At 41.6% G+C, this 12,051-nt stretch overlaps 1 protein-coding gene across 3 annotated transcripts in view; it reads right to left on the bottom strand.

The window, feature by feature from the left end:
* The window catches only part of LOC114663726 (sperm-associated antigen 1-like), a 121,422-nt gene that overhangs the window by 59,264 nt on the left and 50,107 nt on the right, over positions 1–12,051 (bottom strand). The gene's annotated exons all lie outside the window — the stretch shown is intronic.

Raw genomic sequence — 12,051 nt, 5'->3', positions numbered from 1 at the left:
TTGCCTATTATAGCCAAGTTGCTGTCAGCCCAGGACAGGTCTTCTGAGATGGTGACTCCTAGAAACTTAAAGCTGGAATCTCTCCACAGCAACTGCATTGATTGTTATGGGACTGTGATTGGTCTTTTTAGTGGTTCTAAAGTCCAGAAAAACTTGTTTGGTCTTTTGGTATTTAAGACCAGGTTGTTGGTGTTGCACCATGCTGTCAGATTCTGAACCTCTTCCCTATATGTAGCTTCATTGTTGTCTATTACAAGCCCAATGACAGTTGTATAATCTGCAAATTTAACAATAATGTTTGATTGGTGGATGGGTTGACAGTCATGGGTGAAGAGTGCATAGAGAAGGGGTCTTAGTACACATCCTTATGGCACACCAGTGCTCTGGGTAAGGGTGGAGGATGTGTGTTTGCCCATCCTGACAGACTGGGGGCATTTTGATTACCAGTCAACAGTTGTTACCATTGCACCACCAAAGCGATCTTATCAAAGGGGTGTCAATGTCGCACCCTAATGCAGGTTCTTTTTCTGCAGTTATATTCTTGAATATAAGCGGAGTTGTTCTGTTATACAGTAATCCCTCCTCCATCGCGGGGGTTGCGTTCCAGAACCCACTGCGAAAGGTGAAAATCCGCAAAGTAGAAACCATATGTTCATATGGTTATTTTTATATATTTTAAGCCCTTATAAACTCTCCCACACTATTATAAACATTTCACGCACAATTATACAGCATAAACCCTTTGTATTCTCTTAGATATTAGGTAAGATTCGTTGAAATTATGTATGTAAACACAGTTTACATACAGTAAAACCTAAATATTATTTTAAAGATATCGAGCGTCTCCAATATCACATATGTTACAGCCATTACGACAGACAGGCCACCAGCAATAAATACGTACAATGCAAGAAAAATTGTATACAGTAAAATGTGTGTACAGTGACACTAAACTATGTACATGTAATAAGTACTGTACGTAGATAATTAATTATGGTTACTCACCAACAATGACAGGACGACTTGTCCGATAACGATGAGTTTAATTTTACTGCACAACAAAGGATAGTGTTACAGCTCTTCTAAAGGAGCCTCTTCAGGTGACTGTTTAGCACCGCCGTTGTTCTTTTTCCGGCACTCTTCAATCCAAATCCCTAAAGCAGATTCCATCCAGACTACTACCTTATCACGTCCACTTGCAACTCGTTTTGCGCCCTGGTTAAAGGACACTGAGGCCGTAGATCTTATATGCTTTTCCTCCCTTTTAAATAAAAAGAATCGTGGACTCATTGATGCTGTAATGGTGTCCTGCAGCGGTGTAGCTGTTCCCTTCCTTCAACATATCCAAAACTTTTACCTTTTCTGCAATCATTTGCATCTTCTGTTGGCGCTTGGACACAGCCCCTGAAGCAGTAGCAGGAGCACGTTAATGCTGAATGAGTGAGATGAGACTTCCTGGTTAATGCAGCACTCTGTCGCTGAGCCAATCAGCAGCACACAGTTACTTAACTGCGTGCTCTGATTGGGTAGCTTCTCAGCCATCTGCCAATAGCATCTCTTGTATGAAATCAACAGGGCAAACCAACTGAGGAAGCAAGTACCAGAAGTAAAAAGATCCATTGTCCGCAGAAACCCGCGAAGCAGCGGATATGCTTACATATAAAATCCGCGATAGAGTGAAGCTGTGAAAGTCGAAGCGCGATATAGTGAGGGATTACTGTATTTGTAGCTTTTGTGAAAGTGTTTATTTGATATTTGGACTTCAGGCTTCACACATTATACACTTCATGTCTACATTTTGTCAATTATTACTAAAACATGAAAAACGTTTCTGTTTTAAAGATGTGTTTACATAGATTGTTGTAGACACGGAACACACATGAAATGCATGTGTTCCAAGTAACGATATAGTATTTATAAAAGGTGTCATTTTGCTTGACTTCTCACTCTATACAACTCTAAGCAACTAACAGGCAAGAAAACAGATTTTAGCTGAGAAAACTGTGCAGCGATGGGGGGATGTGATAACAGACTGCTTGCTACTTATCGGCACAATTTTTTTCAAGACAAAAGACGGTGATGGTAGTTCTGGGAGGTATACCGGTTCATAATGAAAACCATTTTTATTTTTGTTATGATATGGATTTTTCTTACACCGGTTTAAATAGCCTAAACAACGTTCTGAACGTGGCAAAGCGGGAAACTGTTTAAGGGGGGGGGGGGGGGGGACCTTTCTCACTGCTACACCACTAAACAAGCATTCAACGGAGTACATGAGTTAGTGGAGGTATTGAATGGTGAAAATGAACAGAGAACATTCCGAAACTGAAGCTATAGCAGACGATAAAGTTGAACATGATGACATAGAAGAACGTTTGCTGAAAAAAGGAGCCGTGTCTGTTGTCTGGAGATACATTGGTTTTAAAAGGTTGGATGTGGCCCAAATAACTATTTACTGCAAATGCTGTCGAGCTAAAGTTGTCGCCGGAGGCGGCAACACAAGCAATTTGCTGCACCACCTTAGCCGCAAATATGCTTTGGAGTACCATGAATGTATGGAACCAAGATTGGCACCCTCCATGTCCTCAGGTAAAACTGAAAAAGCTAGAGGACACTCGAGTCCGATGTCACTTGTAGACGTGTTTGCTAGAGGTACTGCCTACGACAAAAAAAGCAGGCGGTGGATCGAGATAACCAACGCCATTACAATCCATACAGCCAAAGTCATGGTTCCGTTAAGTACTGTGGAGAAAGGCGGATTCAGGGCTATGATCAAGACACTGGATCCCAGATATGTGATTCCAAGTCACAAACGGCGATCCCCAACTTGTACCAAGAACACAGAGGGAAGTTACAAGCAGAGGTGGCTACAGTCTCAGACTATTCAACAACAGCAGATATGTGGTCAAGTCGAACTATGGAGCCATTTCTGACCCTGATGATACATTTTATAAATGATGACTGGCTATTGAAAAGTTATTGCCTCCAAACAAGCTATTTTCCAAATGACCACACTGGTGAATTACTTGCTGCAGGCTTGCTGGAAGCACTCGATTCCTGGGGACTTACAGAGCAGAGGCAGGTGGCCATCACAACAGACAGTGGGGCCAACATCAAGAAGGCTGACAAGATTAAAAATTGGACAATACTCCAGTGCTTTGGACACAGGCTTCACACAGCCATAGGTATGTAATATTTACTAAAATAATAAACTATTTTAAGTAATGGTACTTTGAGAGGCTTATGAATGAAAAGAAGAGGTTGGATGATGTGGAGATAGTGAATCAGGAAGTGCAACGGATTAGCATGGAGGAAGTAAGGACAGCTATGAAGAGAATGAAAAATGGAAAAGCCATTGGTCCAGATGACATACCTGTGGAAGCATGGAGGTGTTTAGGAGGGATGGCAGTGGAGTTTTTAACCAGATTGTTTAATGGAATCTTGGAAAGTGAGAGGATGCCTGAGGAGTGGAGAAGAGGTGTACTGGTGCCGATATTTAAGAATAAGGGGGATGTGCAAGACTGTAGTAACTACAAGGGGATAAAATTGATGAGCCACAGCATGAAGTTATGGGAAAGAGTAGTGGAAGCTAGGTTAAGAAGTGAGGTGATGATTAGTGAGCAGCAGTATGGTTTCATGCCAAGATAGAGCACCACAGATGCGATGTTTGCTCTGAGGGTGTTGATGGAGAAGTACAGAGAAGGCCAAAAGGAGTTGCATTGCATCTTTGTGGACTTGGAGAAAGCATATGACAGGGTGCCTCAAGAGGAATTGTGGTATACTATGAGGAAGTCGGGAGTGGCAGAGAAGAATGTAAGAGTTGTACAGGATATGTACGAGGAAAGTGTGACTGTGGTGAGGTCTGCGGTAGGAGTGACGGATGCATTCAAGGTGGAAGTGGGATTACATCAGGGATCAGCTCTGAGCCCTTTCTTTTTTGCAAAGGTGATGGACAGGTTGATACACAAGATTAGACAGGAGTTCCCATGGACTATGATGTTTACTGATGACATTGTGATCTGTAGCGATAGTAGGGAGCAGGTTGATGAGACCCTGGAGAGGTGGAGATATGCACTAGAGATGAGAGGAATGAAGGTCAGTAGGAACAAGACAGAATTCATGTGTGTAAATGAGAGGGCGGTCAGCGGAATGGTGAGGATGCAAGGAGTAGAGTTGGCGAAGTTGGATGAGTTTAAATACTTGGGATCAACAGTACAGAGTAATGGGGATTGTGGAAGAGAGGTGAAAAAGAGTGCAGGCTGGGTGGAATGGGTAGAGAAGAGAGTCAGAAGTGATTTGTGACAGATAGATATCAGCAAGAGTGAAAGGGAAGGTCTACAGCATGGTAGTGAGACCAGCTCTGTTATATGGGTTGGAGACAGTGGCACTGACCCAGAAAGCAGGAGAAAGAGCTGGAGGTGGAGTTAAAGATGCTAAGATTTGCATTGGGTGTGACAAGGATGGACAGGATTAGAAATGAGTACATTAGAGGGTCAGCTCAGGTTGAACGGTTGGGAGACAAAGTCAGAGAGGCGAGATTGCGTTGGTTTGGACATGTGCAGAGGAGAGATGCTGAGTATATTGGGAGAAGGATGCTAAGGATTGAGCCGCCAGGAAAGAGAAAAAGAGGAAGGCCTAAGAGAAGGTTTATGGATGTGGTGAGAGAGGACAAGCAGGTGATGGGTGTAACAGAACAAGATGCAGAGGACAGAAAGATATGGGAGAAGACGATCCACTGTGGCAACCCCCAACGGGAGCAGCGAAAGAAGAAGTAATGGTAGTAAAAACATACCATAGTAATATGAAATGTACAATGAATGTGTGTATTATCAGTTTTCTGTTATCTCTTTTATCAGTCAGTACAGGTAGTCCCCTACTTACGATGGTTCAACTTAGATTTTTCGAAGTTACAATGTTGAAAGCGAGACGCTAATTTATATAAAATTGTATAAAATATAAAAATGTTCAAGTTGGTGCGGCAAGCGAAAATTTCTATGGGCTGAGCGATCCGAGTGATGCAGTACGATACGTTGGCAGAAACTCCCACGTTGTGAGATGCCTCAGTCTAGCTAGCGATCAATAGAAATCAGTGATCTTGTTGTTACAGTGCTTTTTGATACGCTATTGCTAGAAGGAAGTTAGCTTTGTTGATTTGACCTCGATTTCCTGAAGCAAACAGCTTCTAAAATGACATGTGGAGAGATATCAAAGTGAATGCTCAAAACAAAATAATTTGTGGATGACTTTATGCGTATTATTGCTGAATCGGGCTCTGACTTGTCAGACTCCGATTTTGATGCAATAGATCTGGAGATCGAAAACAAAAGTGAGGTACCGGGATCAGCTGATCGGTCCCCAGCTGATCGTGGTGCTGAACACATTCCTGTAGCTGATGCACCCATGGCAACGTTCGCCTGGGATGACCGAAACTTACGATCACTCGAAGTACAAACCATATTGCGTCTCACTGCAACGGTCACCTGTCTCACAAAGACAGCCAGTCCACCGTGCATTCCTGCTGGCCATCGAGTCGCCCCTTGCACAGTTAGAAACTGCAAGCAGGCACTGACAGCAGGCACAGCACGCAGCAACAAATGTTTTATGTCGGCTTACAGTATGTGTAAAAAAATATTCAGCCCTCAAAAAGTTGAGTAGGCTCTGAGTACAGTACCTTAGGCTAGGTTATGAGACTTATGATTAATTCGACTTGCGATCTGATGTGTGGAACATAACCAATCGTAACTGGGGGCTACCTGTATCATAATTTTCCAGTAATGCATTACATGACATGATAGGAGATTTACATTTAACTTTGTGTGGCCTGCCAAAGCACATGCTCATGACTGAGACGCCTACCAGGTGGCAGGCACGTCAAAAGATGATACAAAGAGTACTTGAGCAGGAGAGCGCAATTAGTCAGGTTCTAAAAGATAACAGAAAATTAAGGCACTTGGTGCTCAGCTGGCAGGATGTGGATGTGCTGGAGAATGTGAACAAGGTGTTGAGCCCACTCCAGGGGCCTCATGCATAACGCCATGCGTAGAATTCACATTAAAACATGGCATAAGGTCAAATGCGGAAATGTGCGTATGCACAAAAAAATCCAGATGCATAAATCGGTGCGTTCGCCAACTTCCACATTCTTCCACTCCATAAATCCCAGTCAGCGTGAAAAGTAACGAAAGTGCATGTGCCTACTGCCCCACCCCAACTCTTCCCAGAATTAAACCTATTTGAATATGCAAATCAATATAAATAGCCCTTAAGCTCAGCGTTCTGTGAAAAGGCAATGGCAAAAGCATGTGGGAAAATAGAAGAATTTCAGCGAATACCAAGTGGAGGCAAGGAAAAACATACTATTTGTTTGTTTAAACAGTGGTATAAACAACAAAAGAAAGCTGATCGAGTGACACAGTGTCGGAGAAACTCAAAAGCTCAAGTTCACAAAGTTGCACAGTGCCTGAAATAAAAAAGATAGATATATCTGTCAGATATCAAAGTCGGTGTGAAAAAGCATGTCGTAGCCCACCGTCTGAGTGTCATATGAAAGCTTATTAGGGTACAGAGAAAAGAAAAAAAATAGAGACACAGAAAAAATCTTGAAATGTCAACTTTAATATCGAAATTTCCAGTTTAATCACGTAGTTTATTTTGTCATTAAAGTAGAACATCATATACTTCATCTTTAAATCGTTTAATTTACTAGTTTCTCAAATAACATCTTAACTAAAGTAGCACATTAAATGCTTTGTTTTGTATTTGATCTTCTATGTGCTCTATGTGTGTGAATCACTATGTGCTTCTTAAACGGGCTTTCTCTTCCTCCGACTGGACACAGAATCCATTACACTTGCTCTCTCAATAATTAAAATACTGAGATGAATACTTGATATAATTTTCATGATGATAGGAGTTAAAGCATGTTATTAAACATGGGAACACGGTGGTGCAATGATAGTGACAAGCTATCAACCTTCGATGAAATAATTTATTGCAGCAGTACTGTCTCTTTCAAACGTACTAACCTCCAATACCTTTCCTTCATTTTCTTTCTCCAAGTAACCAATCACCATACAATCAGCACTGTAACAGATGTTAAGACATCTGTAAGCTTAGAATGCCGATTCTTCAAAACTTTAAGGAACATTGAAAAATCTTCGTAGTACATGTTTAATTATTCTATTCATCTGTCCTTCCAGTGTCGCACCAGCCTCAGCAAGAATACAGCGCTAGGCAGGACCAACCTCTGAACTAGCTAGTGCTGCGACACCGTGTCCTCATATGTTGAATTATTAACAATATAGATTTTAAATGATGTTAACATTTTATCTGTATAATGTAATAAACATATTTTGCTGCATTTCATTTTAAAAAATGATATTGTTTTCATATGTAAATACGCGCTTTATAAAGTGGCTCAGGTTGTGCAATATTATAACTGTATTGCAAGTTTACAGTGAGGTAATTGTACTAATAAGTACAAACAGTTTAACAAGGAGCACTTGATGGACTGATTGAGTGCGTTTATAGTTCTTGGGATGAAACTGTTTCTGAACTGCAAGGTCCATACAGGAAAGGCTCTAAAGCGTTTGCCGTATGAGAGCAGTTCAATAGACAGTGCGCATGGCTGAGGCAGCATGCGCTTTATGCTGTATACCGATAATTCTCTTTCTGATCAGCTGCTGAAGAGCTGTGATTCCACACTCAGATACAGTGGGATAAATACTCTGAGTGGTGTATTGAGAGGAACAACACTAAAGCAGCTATGGTATTTGGAATAGTTTGGCCATTCCGTGGACCATTATATTGTTACAGGTTAATTACAATCAGATGCCTTAAACTAATAAACAATATGCGGTTAATTTCAGTGTATTTATAAAGCCACGTCAGGGATGTGCATCTAAAAAAGAAAGGGAAACCACACTTGAACAAAAGCACTGCTTTGATGCTGGGTGCCGACAGTTTGCAAAATCGTGCGGAGAACTTGCATATGCCAAGCATTTATCTGGCATGAAAATGTGCGTGGCTTTACACCAAGTTTAGGTTCTATACATCGCGAGTTGAGCATTGGAACAGGAGTACGCAACATTTTTGTGCGTACGCACCGTTTATACAGGACTTCACAGATGCCTTGTCACGAGAACACTATGTCAGCATCTCCTACCTCAAGCCCGTACTCCATCTGTTCAACACAAGCATTCTTGCTGAGGAAGAGAATGATACGCAACTGGCCAAGGATGTGAAGAAAAACATTCTAGCCTACTTGAACGAAAAATATCGAGATCCTGCCTAGGATGACCTCCTGGATGTCACATCTCTTCTTGACCTACAATTTAGAACAACCTACATAAAGATCGAAAAGGTGGAATACATTATATCCAGAGCAGTAGAAGAAATAAAACAACTACAGTAAAGGATCAACATGAAGCCAGCAATGGCAATGTCAGCTCTCTCAATGGATTCTGGTGCAGTAGCAGAGCCTGTTCCTCCTCCTGAGGAAAAAAGAAAAAAAGTCTTTGTCCAGCTTTTTCAAAAAGCAGAGCACGGGCACCATGTGCTCCAGCAGTTTTAGACTGTCAGATGAGGAAAGCATCAAAATGGAGCTGAGAACCTACCTGCAGACCACAGAGGTTGACAGTGATGCAGACCCTTTGGAGTGGTGGAAATGCCACCAAGCACATTTCCCCTGAGTTGCAAAGCTAGCCCGACGATATTTGTGTATCCCTGCTACCAGTTCTCCATATGAAAAAGCTTTCAGCTCTGGTAGGAACATTGTCACGTGCCACAGGGCAGCACTCAAACCAGATGCTGTTGACCATCTGGTTTTCCTTGCCCAGAATTTGTAATGTCTAAGATTTACATAAGTGCCTTGTTCATTATGTTCAAATGTATGAATACTGTTTCAATACTACTGGATAATACTGTAAGCCAAGTTGCACTTGTTTTATTTTTTTTTTCCAATACTTGAATACTGTGTAATGTACCTGGGTACTGTGTAATAGCATTATAAATGCAAGTTACAGTTTTATTATTTATGTATATAGCTTAGCTTGAAGAAAGGTCCATATTAATGCAGTTTGCCTTAATGATGGTTCAGTTGGTAAAGATGTCATCACCAAGTTGCACTTGTTTTATTTTATTTAGTGAATAGTGTGTAATGTACTTGGGCTTGAAGCCTTGAAGTCATAGCATTATTACTGGAGGTTGCACTATTATTTATGTTATCGTTATTATTTATTAGTTTAAATGTTATGCAGTTTAATGATGGTAAAGTTGTTTAAAAAAGTCACTTTAACATGTCAGTGGACAGAGATTGTTTACATTAACAGAAAGTGTAGTTGATTTACAAAAAATATTTACTATTTATTCCTTTTCTAAGGACATGTTCAGTGCAGTATAACTTTTGACAAGCACCTCTGAATATTTTACTAAATCTAAATGCCTCTTTGGATGGTTGAAAATATGTTGTCAAAATTATAGTTTAAGTTGTTTGTAAAATGTGTTCAATAAAAAGGTTCTATATTTTGACTGCAATTGTCATGCAATGTGATCCCTTCTCTTCATTAGTGCCACCCCCTTGAAAACTATCACTTTATGGGGTCATGCAAACCTGTATTAATACTTGTGTGCACATTAAAATGTTTTATTGTACAATGTACAATTCTCATGACAGTGGAACAGGTTACTCTTAGCCAGTCTACTGCAGTAATTGCCGCGGAAAATGTCGTTAACATCCACTCATGCATGGGAAAAAAATACCGTCCAATACTGTGAAACCGGTATAATTTTGAAAAATACAGTGATATAGAATTCTGGTCATGCCAAAAAGGTGACGGAGAGGTGTGAAGGGATTTAAGGTGGGATGGATTTACAAGTTTTTTCGTAGGCTTTGGTAATTCTAGTGTTAAATCACAGCTGGGTATACATTCTTCAGGAAAGGCCAGCCACAATCAGAGATTTGCATCCACAGAATTAGCCTTGCTGCCAAGAGTGAAGTCCTCCCGAAAATCCCAGAGTCCCCTATCAGCATCAGCTCACACTTAATGATCCTGCATCTTCCAATGGCAAAAGGCTCCCATGTGACAATCATCAGTGCACATGCTCTCAGGATAGACTCTACAGAGGAAGAAAAGACGACTTCTATATTTCCCTTTGTCTTACTTAGACAGTTTAACACACAAGTTTGAAGGAGCTCTGACATATGGAATATGATCGGGAAACACAGAACTGGAAACATGAATGCTAATGGGCTCCGTCTCTTGTCATTCTGTATGAATCACTAACTATCCATTACTGACGCAATGTTTCAACTCCCTGACAAACTCATGACATGGATGGATTCTCAGTCAAACACTTGGAACATTCTGGAGCATCCCATTGTCCATCGGCATGATCTCCAGGATGTCCTAATTGATGCAAAGTGATGCGAGGAGCAGAACTGTTAAATAGACCACAGACTTGACTAGTCCATCCTTCATGCTTTACTCAGAACACCAACTAGAAGACAAGCCTCGAAAACACGCCTGAACATTGCATCCCAAGCAACTACCAACACCAGAGACATATTGACAACTCACTTCACAATCACAGCTTGAACACATTCCGATCCCAGACCACAAATGTTGACATCAAAACTATCAATCCTGATTCTGCTTAGAGCCCTCAAAGTTCTCCTTCAAGAAAGCCCTTGTATTGTCCAAGACAAAAAATCCACACTGCTTCCAAAGAAGCCACAGACGAGATTCTCCCCCTTCTGGAGGCTAAGAATGAAGTATTTGAAGCTCACCTTCAGTTTCCCTCTTGCAAAAGTGGAAAAAAATGAGATCAATTACATTGATGGCATGGCACTCAAAGACAAGGAACTGATCTTGGATCATTGGGCAAAACATTTTTGGGAATTCTTGAACCAAATGAACCCAGTGGTTCCTTTGGTCCTCTGTGCCTGAGAAGACTGAGAACCACCACTGACAATCCTCCTCCGCTTTTAACTGCCTACACAAGTGTGTCTTCTCTAACCAAAATCTCTGCATGACAACCTAGGTTGTGGTCTATCATGTGGTGTGTATATCAACTCTCCTGTATGGATGCGAGTCCTGGACTACCTACCACAAGCAAACCTGCATCCTACATTTGTTCCACGTCTATGGTCTCCAGAAGATCCTGGGCATCACTTGGGAGGACAGGATCCCACACTCTAAAATTCTGGGATGCTGTTTATCAACTAGCATTACAAGCATGCTGCTCAGCCATGTCTTCTGCTGAACTGGGCGTGGAACCCACATTGATGAGTCTTGGTTTTCCTGGATGGCCCTGTATGGTGAGCTTGCTGAAAGATCCGGACTGCAGGATGGCCCGAAGAAACACTGGAAGAACTACCTGAAGCATTCCCTCAAGGCTTGCTTCATTCCATAATATGCAGCTCGAGACACTTGTTGAAGGATCGCACACGGTGTAGATGGATAGTCATTAAAGGAGTCTGTCAATTCGAACAATGGACCCATCAACAGGAGCAGAAGACAGCGACAAGACATCTCTATCAACACCAACCTACTGGGCCTTAGGGGCAATTCCCCTTCCCATTGTGTCCCCAGATCTTTCCCAAACTTGACTGCTCTCCCACCAGTGTACACACAGGAGGAGGTGTGTCACAGATGGACAAATGGATAGACAGTGCCATCGTCGAATCAATGAACAGTATAGACATACACATGTATATGAGTGGCATGGTGACATAGTAGCTTCTGACTCTAAGCCCCAGCTTCATGGGTTTAGTTTCTAGCCCAGGCACTGTCTGAGTGCAGCTGAAATATGCATCACATATCTACCTTTATTTCGTAATTCTAAAGATATGCACCATAGATTAGGTTCATTTTTTTGTGATTCTAAATTGGGCCAAAATGGATAAATGTTGGAGTGAAGGTGAGTGCACCCTATAATGGATAGGCATCCCTCCCTAGGTTGGTTCCTGCGTTGAACCCAGTGCTGCCAGGGCAAGCACTAGCTCCTCAAAACCTTAAATAGGATAAGCAGGTTAGAAAATAGATGGCTGAA

The sequence above is a fragment of the Erpetoichthys calabaricus genome, chromosome 13 (genome assembly GCF_900747795.2).
Source record: "Erpetoichthys calabaricus chromosome 13, fErpCal1.3, whole genome shotgun sequence".
NCBI classification, from domain to species: Eukaryota; Metazoa; Chordata; class Cladistia; order Polypteriformes; family Polypteridae; genus Erpetoichthys; species Erpetoichthys calabaricus.
This window is presented reverse-complemented; position numbering and strand designations above follow the sequence as displayed.